This window comes from Bombina bombina, chromosome 1 (genome assembly GCF_027579735.1).
Source record: "Bombina bombina isolate aBomBom1 chromosome 1, aBomBom1.pri, whole genome shotgun sequence".
NCBI classification, from domain to species: domain Eukaryota; kingdom Metazoa; phylum Chordata; class Amphibia; order Anura; family Bombinatoridae; genus Bombina; species Bombina bombina.
In genome coordinates, this window is record NC_069499.1 from 86785869 (window position 1) to 86799055 (window position 13187).

Below are 13187 nucleotides of genomic sequence, written 5' to 3' on the forward strand. Positions count from 1 at the left end.
CACATTAGCGTGGTAGTAAGTGTCAAATCCGCCCCAATGTTGTTGAAAGAATTAATACACAGTTAGAGTCAGCTAGTAGGCTGGATAAAACACTTCATATAATGTGTCCTCATAATCGAGTGATATAATGCCTGGACATCGATGTTATAATTGTGTTATACAATGTATAGTAACCATGACTAGTATCACCTGTGAAGCAGGCAAATACTTATTACAACTTGTGACCGCAGTGTAGTAATAATGACTAACGCCGTCTGTAAGGTAGACTGATGATAATTACAAAATCTGGCCACAGTTATAGTGGCGAGTGTAGCTTATCTCATACATTTTAACCAAAATTAGCCTCAAAAGTTCTTTTGCTTCAGTGATCCAAACATAGAGCCTCAAATTTACAAGTTAAAGCTGTAATACATGAATAACTATAGTGATAGGCAGCCTAAGGCTAACTAAAAATACAGGAGCTCCTATGACTCCTCATCAGTTCTTTAGCGTCCCTAACATGTTTCGCCTTAGCGGCTTTTTCAAAGGGTGAGCGCGCCGCTCACTGACTGGCCTTTTATAGCTAACCACGCCTACTGAGATGATATCATCAGTAGTGAGCCAATCTCCAGCAAATCCACACTGTTCAGTATAATTACATGCAGACAAGATAGATTGGTATATGGGAGAGTAATTGCTACAATAAATATTATTGATCCTGACATTTAGATATATTGTGACATATTTATATATTGCCACAATTGAGAAGAGGATCTTAGCGTATACGACTATTTGGTAAATGTTACTATGGTAAACATTAATCCATCATAATTATTAAAAAAATAATAATAACATGTATGGACTTTTAATAGATCCATGTATAGGATTATTTGCCTATTCATATGTAACAAACAGGATGATTTATGAACTTTTAAATTACGATCATGTGCTGAATTGTCTGTGAATAATGGTGCTTGTTCTTATGAATTATGAATAAGTGCTAGATTGTCTGTGAGGATAAGTGCTTGTACCATTAAAATAGTGGTTGAAATATTATAGATCAAAAAGAAGGCTGTGAGTGACAATTCGTAATCAGACTTATAGATTAGTCTTAGAGTGTCTCAAATAAGAATTTAAAATTAAAATTAGAATTTAAAATTTTTTTTTTTTTTAAATTTAAATTTAAAATTGTGGACTGTGGGTTTGACAGATATATGTGAGGTGTAAATATTGTAACAAAATAAAACATATATATGTTATTCTAACTTGTGATAATATTGGTAATAATATTAAAGTGCAATTGCATTGGATTACAATTGGTATTTGTGATCAAATTCGTGTTGGTGAGAGAAACACCAATTGTAGTATCATAGAATCCATTGATAGATCTTGTGTTGGAATGGTGCATTGGGAAAAGGCCACCTATTATATAGTGGCTATCATTACCCAACGTTTCTAGAAACTGTTTCAGCACTGATCATCTAAAGATCTAATTCATGCTGAATATAACATCTAAATGGATATGAAATGGATTGGCGTGAATAATGGCCTGGAGAGGCTACTTCCAAGACTCTTTATAAAAAGGGAGAGAAGTTATTATGCTCATTAAGGCCAAATGGATGAACTGTATTCAGTAGGAAAATCCATTTGCTTTCAGCTTTAAGCAAGGTTTTCACCACATCCCCTCCTCTGATCCCAAACTTCACTTTTTGTATCCCAAATCTTTTTAAGTCACTTTGTTTGGAATTGTGTTTGTTAAAAAAATGTCTAGCAACAGAGGTGAATTATTTCCCGGCTTGGAGATCTTTTGCAGCATTCTTAATATTTCAGAGATGCTCTTGCAACCTTACTGGTTGTCATGCTGATATAAAATAGATCACATTTGCACCGTAGTTCATAAACTACCCCTTCAGTTTGGCAGTTAATATGTGCATTTATTTTATGAAATTTGTTGAAGCGTTCATGTATTACATGTGTTTTTAACATGAAGCTGCATGTGGTGCAGGTTCCACATTTAAAGGAGCTGTGTGTGAATACACTAACAGCTAGATTTAGAGTTTTGTCGGTAACGACCCGCGTAGCTAACGCTGGCTTTTTTTCCCCCGCACCTTTTAAATACCGCTGGTATTTAGAGTTCACAGAAGGGCTGCGTTAGGCTCCAAAAAGGGAGCGTAGAGCATAATTTACCTCCACTGCAACTCTTAATACCAGCGGTGCTTACGGACGCGTCCAGCTTCAAAAACGTGCTCGTACACGATTTCCCCATAGGAAACAATGGGGCAGTTTGAGTTGAAAAAAAAACCTAACACCTGCAAAAAAGCAGCGTTCAGCTCCTAACGCAGCCCCATTGTTTCCTGTGGGGAAACACTTCCTAAGTCTGCACCTAACACCCTAACATGAACCCCGAGTCTAAATACCCCTAGCCTTACACTTATTAACCCCTAATCTGCTGCCCCCGCTATCGCTGACCCCTGCATATTTTTTTTAACCCCTAATCTGCCGCTCCGTACACCACGGCAACCTACGTTATCCCTATGAACCCCTAATCTGCTGCCCCTAACACCGCCGACCCCTATATTATATTTATTAACCCCTAATCTGCCGCCCCCAACGTCGCCTCCACCTACCTACAATTATTAACCCCTAATCTGCCGACCGGACCTCACCGCTACTCTAATAAATGTATTAACCCCTAAAGCTAAGTCTAACCCTAACCCTAACACCCCCCTAAGTTAAATATAATTTAAATCTAACGAAATAAATTAACTCTTATTAAATAAATTATTCCTATTTAAAGCTAAATACTTACCTGTAAAATAAATCCTAATATAGCTACAATATAAATTATAATTATATTGTAGCTATTTTAGGATTAATATTTATTTTACAGGCAACTTTGTATTTATTTTAACCAGGTACAATAGCTATTAAATAGTTAATAACTATTTAATAATTACCAAGTTAAAATAATTACAAAATTACCTGTAAAATAAATCCTAACCTAAGTTACAATTAAACCTAACACTACACTATCAATAAATTAATTAAATACAATACCTACAAATAAATACAATTAAATAAACTAACTAAAGTACAAAAAATAAAAAAGAAGTAAAAAAATATTTACAAACATTAGAAAAATATTACAACAATTTTAAGCTAATTACACCTACTCTAAGCCCCCTAATAAAATAACAAAGCCCCCCAAAATAAAAAAATGCCCTACCCTATTCTAAAATAAAAATAGAAAAGCTCTTTTACCTTACCAGCCCTTAAAAGGGCCTTTTGCGGGGCATGCCCCAAAGAATTCAGCTCTTTTGAAGAAGTCTTCATCCTATCCGGGCAGAAGAGGAGATCCGGACCGGTAGACATCTTCATCCAAGCGTCATCTTCTATCTTCTTCCATCCGACGACGAGCGGCTCCATCTTCAAGACCTCCGGCGCGGATCCATCCTCTTCTTCCGACGTCCTAACACAGAATGAAGGTTCCTTTAAGGGACGTCATCCAAGATGGCGTCTCTCAAATTCCCATTGGCTGATAGGATTCTATCAGCCAATCGGAATTAAGGTAGAAAAAATCATTCAAGTTCAATCCGATTGGCTGATTGGATCAGCCAATCAGATTGATCTCGCATTCTATTGGCTGATCGGAACAGCCAATAGAATGCGAGCTCAATCTGATTGGCTGATTGGATCAGCAAATCGGATTGAACTTGAATCTGATTGGCTGATTCAATCAGCCAATCAGAATTTTCCTACCTTAATTCCGATTGGCTGATAGAATCCTATCAGCCAATCGGAATTCGAGGGATGCCATCTTGGATGACGTCCCTTAAAGGAACCTTCATTCTGTGTTAGGACGTCGGAAGAAGAGGATGGATCCGCGCCGGAGGTCTTGAAGTTGGAGCCGCTCGTCGTCGGATGGAAGAAGATAGAAGATGCCGCTTGGATGAAGATGTCTACCGGTCCGGATCTCCTCTTCTGCCCGGATAGGATGAAGACTTCTGCCCGATGATGGACTTCTTCAGCCGCCGCTTGGATTAAGACTTCAGCTGGAGGATGGACGTCTTCAGCCCCCGCTTCGGCTTGGATCAAGACATCGGAGCCTGGACCGATCGGTGATAAGGTAGGAAGATCTTCAGGGGCTTAGTGTTAGGTTTATTTAAGGGGGGTTTGGGTTAGATTAGGGGTATGTGGGTGGTGGGTTGTAATGTTGGGTGGGGTATTGTATGTTTTTTTTTCCAGGCAAAAGAGCTGAATTCTTTGGGGCATGCCCCGCAAAAGGCCCTTTTAAGGGCTAGTAAGGTAAAAGAGCTTTTCTATTTGTATTTTAGAATAGGGTAGGGCATTTTTTTATTTTGGGGGGCTTTGTTATTTTATTAGGGGGCTTAGAGTAGGTGTAATTAGCTTAAAATTGTTGTAATATTTTTCTGTTTGTAAATATTTTTTTTTTTTTTTTGTAACTTAGTTCTTTTTTATATTTTGTACTTAGTTAGTTAGTTTATTTAATTGTATTTATTTGTAGGTATTGTATTTAATTAATTTATTGATAGTGTAGTGTTAGGTTTAATTGTAGATAATTGTAGGCATTTTATTTAATTAATTTATTGATAGTGTAGTGTTAGGTTTAATTGTAACTTAGGTTAGGATTTATTTTACAGGTAATTTTTTAATTATTTTAACTAGGTAACTATTAAATAGTTATTAACTATTTAATAGCTATTGTACCTGGTTAAAATAAATACAAAGTTGCCTGTAAAATAAATATTAATCCTAAAATAGCTACAATATAATTATAATTTATATTGTAGCTATATTAGGGTTTATTTTACAGGTAAGTATTTAGCTTTAAATAGGAATAATTTATTTAATAAGAGTTAATTTATTTAGTTAGATTTAAATTATATTTAACTTAGGGGGGTGTTAGGGTTAGGGTTAGACTTAGCTTTAAGGGTTAATACATTTATTAGAGTAGCGGTGAGGTCCGGTCGGCAGATTAGGGGTTAATAATTGTAGGTAGGTGGAGGCAACATTGGGGGCGGCAGATTAGGGGTTAATAAATATAATATAAGGGTCGGCGGTGTTAGGGGCAGCAGATTAGGGGTACATAGGGATAACATAGGTGGTGGCGGTGTGCGGTCGGCAGATTAGGGGTTACATTTTTTATTAGAGTGGCGGCGATGTGGGGGGCCTCGGTTTAGGGATACATAGGTAGTTTATGGGTGTTAGTGTACTTTAGAGCACAGTAGTTAAGAGCTTTATGAACCGGCGTTAGCCCAGAAAGCTCTTAACTCCTGGCTTTTTTCTGCAGCTGGAGTTTTGTCGTTAGATTTCTAACGCTCACTTCAGCCAAGACTCTAAATACCAGCGTTAGAAAGATCCCATTGAAAAGATAGGATACGCAAATGGCGTAGGGGGATCTGCGGTATGGAAAAGTCACGGCTGCAAAGTGAGCGTTAGACCCTTTCCTGACTGACTCTAAATACCAGCGGTAGCCCAAAACCAGCGTTAGGAGCCTCTAACGCTGGTTTTGACGGATAACGCCAAACTCTAAATCTAGGCGTAATTGTTTTAGAGCCCTCTAGATGACTTGGACTTATAAGATCTTTTAAATTCCGAGTTCTTCTATATCCTGTCTGAATTTTGTTACCCAGTATTAGTTTTAAACTGGGGTCAGACATTAGAATGTGCCAGTTGTCTTGTAATATGGTTTTTATATATAAGCTTGCTGGATTGTACGTAGATATAAACCTTATTTGATCTTGTTTAGACTTTGTTTTTTTCTGAAGTAGCTCCTTTCTGTTAGTAGTTCTTGCTCTGTGTTCCGCATTTTTAATTGCCCTTTTACTATATCCTCTCAGTAAGAGTCTTTCTGTTAGTTCTTTTGCTCTCTTGCTGTAATTCACATCTGAGGAACAATTCCTCCTCATTCTTAAAAATTTGCCAACAGGAAGGGCTTGAATTGTGTTCGGAGCATGGGTGCTGGAGCTGTGCAGGACACTATTGGTAGCTGTTGGTTTTCTATGAACATCCATAGAGAGTGTCCCCTCTTTAGTTTTACTTATTTCCAAATCTAGGAAATTTACCATGGTTAGACTGGCATCATAGGTCAATTTGATGCTAAGGTGGTTCGAATTGAGATTAAGAAGAAATAGATCCAATTCTTCTTTTGTGCCTTCCCATAAGAACAGCACGTCATCTATATAACGCATCCAGAGGGGAATTTTATTCAAAAAGTTTGAGTTGGCATCAGAAAATACATATACATATACAGCCTAGAAATAAATTGTCGTAGGTTGGAGCACATGCCGTACCCATAGCGGTACCTCTTGTTTGCAAGTAGAAACAATTATTGAAAGTGTAGTAATTGTGTTTGAGTACAAATTTTAATAACTGTAGTATGAACTCATCATGTATGGAGTCTTCTTCAGACCCCATTGTGTGGAACCATTGAACCTCTTCTATCCCTAGTTTGTGTTTGATACAATTATAAAGCGATTCAACATCGGCTGTAACAAGCCATGTGTTTTCAGAAATGCAATTGAATTAAAACATCTGTAGTGTCTTGGACATATGATGAAATTTGGGTGAGATACTTTCGTAGTCTGTAGTCTATGTATTTGCTTGCCTTTTCAGTAAGACTGTCAATTCCAGAAACTATTGGTTGTCCGGGGGGAGGAGTTTTATTTTTATGAATCTTTGGGATTAAATACAATAGGGTTAGTTACTTTTAGTAACTGTTATTCCTTGACTGTGATGATATTATCGTTTTTGGCCCCTTGTATCAGATTCATGTATAGTTGTAAGTATTCCTGTGTAGGATCATATCCCAATTTGGCGTAGCAGTAATTATCTTGCAGTTGTTTATCTTTTTCATGCCGATACATATTGATTGGCCACAGTACAATGTTGCCCCCCTTATCCGAATTTCTGATGATGATATCCTGCCAGGATTGCATATCTTTCTTTTGTTCCTTTAATGTCAGATTTTTGCCTGTTTTTTATTATCTGGAATTTGTAGTATTTTGTCATAAACTATTTTGTTAAACTTGTACTTGTGAACACTGATTAATTAATTGTGATGGGGCTGTGGCGGTTTAGGGTTTAATAGAGTAGGGGATTAATTGGGATGGGGGTTGTGGTGGTTTAGGAATTAAGTAGTGACAATGGTTAATTTGCAATGGGCGTTGTGGCAGTTTAGGGGTTAATAGAGTAGGTGTTAATTGCGATGGGAGCTGTAGTGGTTTAGGAGTTAATAGAGTAGGGGGTTAATTACAAAGGGGGTTGGTGCAGTTTGGGTGCTAAGTTGTGTAGAGTGTTAATTGTGATGGGGTTGTGTCAGTTTAGGAGTTAATAGAGTAGTGGTTAATTGCGATGGGGTTGTTGTTGTTTAGGAGTTAATAGAGTAGGAGGTTAATTACAAAGGGGTTGTGGCAGTTTGGGTGCTAAGTTGTGTAGAGCGTTAATTGTGATGGGGTTGTGGCAGTTTAGGAGTTAATAGAGTAGTGGTTAATTGCAATGGGGTTGTTGTGGTTTAGGGGTTAATAGAGTAGGGTGTTAATTGCAATGTTCGTTGTGGGGGAGGGGTTAATTAATGTAAAGGGTTAATTGCGATGGGGGTTGTGGCAGATTAGACATTAAGTAGTGTATCAGTTTTTTGGGGTTAATAGAGTAGGGGGTTTATTGCAAAGGAGGTTAGCACACAAGTATAGGTGGTAGGTTTTTTTAAATTTGCGGCTCCATCAAAGTCTAGGGGGCAAATGTGATTTCTGAAGTCTAGATTTTTGGGATAAAGCTAACTTCAAGCAGAGTTTATGCTCGAGCGGGAGTACTAAATACAGATCCACTAGTAATCTAGCCGATAGTGTTAATACATAACCTTTGTTCACAACACTTATGTGAGGTCAGACAGTATAGCATAATGATAACATTATAATATCATGTTCTTTTTTAGTCTTGCATTTAAGTGTATCTAATTTCTACCCATAACTAGCACTTTAGTCTCTTTATTCTAAACCAGGATGTATTGATAGAGTGTCTGTTCTTAAAAGCTTACAACACACACAAATTACTGCAAAGGCAGAGGCTGATGTTATTTCTAGAACAGTTATTCAGTTAGATCAAGAGAGCTTGTAAGTCTGACAAATTAAATCCTGTAAGAAACAGGGGTACTGTATGATTTTTTTTCAAGTACATTTTCAATAGGATTTTGAAAAATCTTCAGGAAAACACACATCTAAAATAATAGTAAGACATGGTAGATTAATACTGAAGATGATTGCTTTACATATTTTAATCCAGATTGTTCAATTAAGCAATAATATTAAAGGTACAGAAAGGTCAACATTGAAATGTATTTTTGCAATATACAACCTTTACCAGAAATTCTTCTAGTAAGAGTTAATACTGTTTATCAGCAGCATACGCACATATGCAGTGAGGCCAGTGCACCAGTATTCAAACACTATAACTTTTCAGAGAGTCAACAGTGGCTTGTATGACACAAAATATGTCTTTACAGGCACTGTACACTCCTTCGCAAGTTCTCTGAGCTTGAATTCTGGTTCATGGGCCTTCATAGCATATGTGAGTATCCTGCTGAAAAACTAATAACGTTTACTAGAAGCATTTTTGACGATGGAAGTATATTGCAAAAATGCTCTTATTTAACCTCTTTCACCATTTAAGTGTAGGTACTGCGCCACACAGTACTTTGCCAAGACACTGTCTTTGTTACTCTCTATAACACTCATATTTGATGCCAAGTGGGAATGGTGGGAGGAAAGGAGCGAGGCAGGTGGATCAGTTCAGTGGAGTAGGGGAGAGGGAGGGGCTGGGTTCTCTACACTACAGAAAAATGTGAGGCCAGGGAGAGGGAAGAATGAGGCCCTACACAATGGAACAAAATCCAGGAATCCAGAAGTTAAAATCCTTGGAAGAAAAGGAAATAACAACAAATAGTGAAGTCCTGTATACACAGATTATATAAAAAAGAGGTGAAAGTATCTACTCACACTCTTGGAAGCTATAACTGAGATCTCAGTAAAACAGCTCATGTGTTAAAATATAGATGGATCAAGGGGCATCAAATTTCGTAAAAGCAATTTATTACTCCAGTAAAATCATTTTAAAACACAAAGCCAACTGTAGAATCACCAAACACGACATTCACAGACAGCTGCAGAGTGTAAATTTCAAAGTCCCAACCCTCCTTTTGACATCAGAGTCCCAACAGTCAAATCAGATCCAACGTACGTTTCACCGGTCGTAGACAGATTTTACAAGGATATCCAGGTGTCCCATGTTGCTTACTTTATAGTCTAAGCTTCTTTCCCATTCGTTCTTCTTAATTGTCCATTTAGTTAACTCTTTATGAGACAAACTTATACTTATATCTAATACGTATTTAGGAAAAGTGCCAATGTGGGAACAATCAAAGAAATAACACATAAGCCATTAATGTTTAAAATACAAATACATTATATACATAAATAAAATATTTTATAATTTAAAATATATTTTCTTCATATTTCCAATACTGGAATCAAACTCATATTCATAGCATTACATTAAAAAAGTTAAACGACCGTTGTGTTAACCAGACCATTGGCTACTAGACTAAGAAAACATGTTTATAACATTAAAAATGGTTACGAGAAATACTCCGTGTCATACCACTTTAGAAGAGTCCATAATAAAAAATCCAAAGGATATAATTTTGTATTTAGGAATCCAAAAAGTTGTCCACCATTGGATGGGTGGAAACATAACTAACAAATTAGGGCAAATAGAAATGCAATGGATTTTTAATCTCAATACTTTAATCCCTTTTGGACTAAACAAAGACTTTGAACTACATCATTTCTTAAACTAAATTCAACATTCTCCCTATTCTCCCTAATGGGATAATGAAATATATATTATTCTTTCTGCATTCCTATTGAAGGTCCTATTTAAATATAATGGACTATTGCCATTTGTAGAGAATGTGGTCTACTCTGTCTGTCATAATTTGAAATACAGCCTCCCAATATTTGTTGGTTGAAGGAATGAATATAATTGAAACCCATGTATGGGAAGCTGATCAGAATATCCCTGACTATAAATATTACACAGTAGTTTATATACATATGATAAGAGTTCCCATCACGTGGTCTCTATACAATAGACAGACAAGATATTTTGCAATATAGACTAATATTTACTCAGTTACCTGATATCTACAAATATTGTATAGGTGGCGAGGTTAGCACTCTGACCTTGGGAATTTATATATTACAAGTATAGGTTTGATTCCCAGTGGGAATATTTTATTAAGATGGATTTATAGATATTAAGTTCTTTTCTTTCTTCTTTTTTAAAATTATATGTTATAATATATGTCAAATCAAATATTGCTATCAATTATGGGTAAACACTCTCATTGGAATATTCCAGTGTTATTAGTTTTTATATATTTGTATTTATTTAAGTACATTGAGACTGGTTTGGGAGAGTGGTTAACACACCAGTATTTTAACTTTTAATGTAATGCTATGAATATGAGTTTGATTCCCGTATGGGAAATATGAAGAAAATATATTTTAAAATATTTTTTTATGGTAACAAATAAATATGTATGTTTTAATTTTATTTATGAATATAATGTATTTTTATTTTAAACATTAATGGCTTATGTGTTATTTCTTTGATGTTCCCACATTGACACTTTCCCAAATACGTATTAGATATAAGTACAAGAGTTTGTCTCATAAAGAGTTAACTAAATGGACAATTAAGAAGAACGAATGGGAAAGAATTTTAGACAATAAAGTAAGCAACGTGGGACACCTGGATATCCTTGAAAAAGCTGTCTACGACCAGTGAAATGTACGTCGGATCTGATTGAACTGTTGGGACTCTGCAGTCACAAGGAGGGTTGGGACTTTGAAATTTACACGCTGCAGCTGTCTGTGAGCGCCGTGTTTGGTGATTCTACAGTTGGCTTTGTGTTTTACAATTGTTCCCTTATCCTGAGTGATTTTACTGGAGTAATAAATTGCTTTTACGAAGTTTGATGTCCATTGTTCCATCTATACCTTAACACATGAGCCGTTTTTACTAAGTTATAGCTCCCAAGAGTGTAAGTAGATACTTCCACCTCTTTTTTTTATATAATCTGTGTATACATGACTTCACTATTTGTTGTTTTTTCCTTTTCTTCCATGGATTTTAACTTCTGGATACCTGAAAATCACATATCCTTACCAGTGCTTTATCACATTTTTTCTTTATTGGTTATATATTTGTTTTGTTACATTACAAGTTAACATTTATTTTTTTTAAATGGAACAAAATCCGCTGGAGGGGAGACCCTACGATACAGAATAAAGAGATCTTGGAGGGGGCCGCTAAACTACAGAAAAAATAAATTCACTGTAAAAAATAACTTTTTTTAAAAATTATTTTAGACTGGCTTCCAGTAAAAAATATGGCAGTGGGCAGAGGAAAGGGGGAGGGTAAGAGAGAGGTTGGTGGGATCAGAGAGGTGGGAAGGTGAGGAGGGACATCTACTCTATAGAAATAAATAAAAAGCCCTAAGCTGCATACTGGCAGACTGTCTGTCAGTAACAAAGATGGTGGTGAGCAGTGTGTGTGTGTGTGTGTGTGGGGGGGGCATTGGGGGTGGCAAGAGGTGTTTGGTAGGGTTCAGGGTGTGGGAGGGTACTACAGCAAATATTAACATTATAAGGTAACTGATTAACTCAGAAGTATACTTTTAGAAGTATGGTGTGCATCTGCAATAAGTGGCCTTCTAATTTACAAAAACTAATTGCAAAGCGCTGCATATGATATGCAGCATATCTGATGTTTCGGAATAAAGGAGACCCCAGAGAAGCTTTTACAACCATATTTCTTTTGATTGCAATAGTTGTGTGTAAATAATTTCAGTGAACGTTTGCAAAAAAATTAACAATATTTTTTAATATGATCTATTTGGCAGTCAAATAATAGCATCAACTATATCAAAATGAGCCTAGATCAATACCTTGGGTTGTCTACTTTAAAAAATAGATTTGGTTTTCATAGGCAAATAAAAAAACAAATAAAGGTTCTATTTCTTTTTAAATCGAGCAAAAGCAAAAAGGCTAAAAATTCTCTGGTACTTTGGGAAAGTTTTTCTCTGTAATTCCCGGTAGCGAAGGTGTTATAATTGAAAGGCAGCCATGCACATTTCAGTTTTGACCTTTATATGCCTTTATTTCATCAGAGGTGCAATTATTAATTTTGCACATATTTTTATTATTAAATTCATAATTAACTAATTAAACCTCCAAACACTTGCAATCTTAAACAAACATTTAGATGCTCATATACGTCCCTTGTATGTTGTCTATTTGCAGTGCTTTCAGGCCTGTAGGAGCACAGGTCTCGCCAACATCTGTGAGCCCTCTCGCTGCTGTCGGCGAAACCTGTGCTCCTACAGCCCTGCAAGCAATACTGACAGCTTGGTACATTGGCTGACGTAAATGGGTTTAATTAAAAAAAGGTTGTTGTTTATTATTCCGTGATCTGGGCACATTAGACTGTACACAGAAAGGCCAAGTCAAGCACAAAAATGCAAGCATTATTTAGCTCTAATACGGCTCATTCATAAGCCATAACATTTTCATTCTTGCACAGAAATTTCAAGTAGATTGTTTTATTTTTTATCTTGTGAGCAGTATTTATTGTGCTATAGCAAACACAATACTTTGTGCTGGCAGAATGTTTAGCGAAGGCACAAACATGTTAATCCAAATAAAAAAGCACCGCCACTGCGAACCCCCCTAACTACAAGACCCCTAACTAAGAGACAGGACATCTAAGCAGACCAAGAGGTAGATTTCTCAAATGTCTGGCAGACATGATCTGCTGTAGCGAATCATGTTCGCCCCACATCAATAAATGCCAACAGCATACGCTGTCAGCATTTATCATTGCATAATCATTTCCCACTGCACAATGCCGCAAGCAGGGGGTGTCAATCATCCCGATCATATCCGATTGGGATGATCGCAGTCCGCCACCTCAGAGATAGTGGATGAGTTAAGAAGCAGCAGTCTTTACGACCGCTGCTTCTTAACTTATGTTTCTGGCGAACCAGAAGGCTTGCGTGGAAACAGCAGCATCCACTGCATAATAAATCAGCTGCTTCTTAACCTATGTTTCCGGCGAGCCAAAAGGCT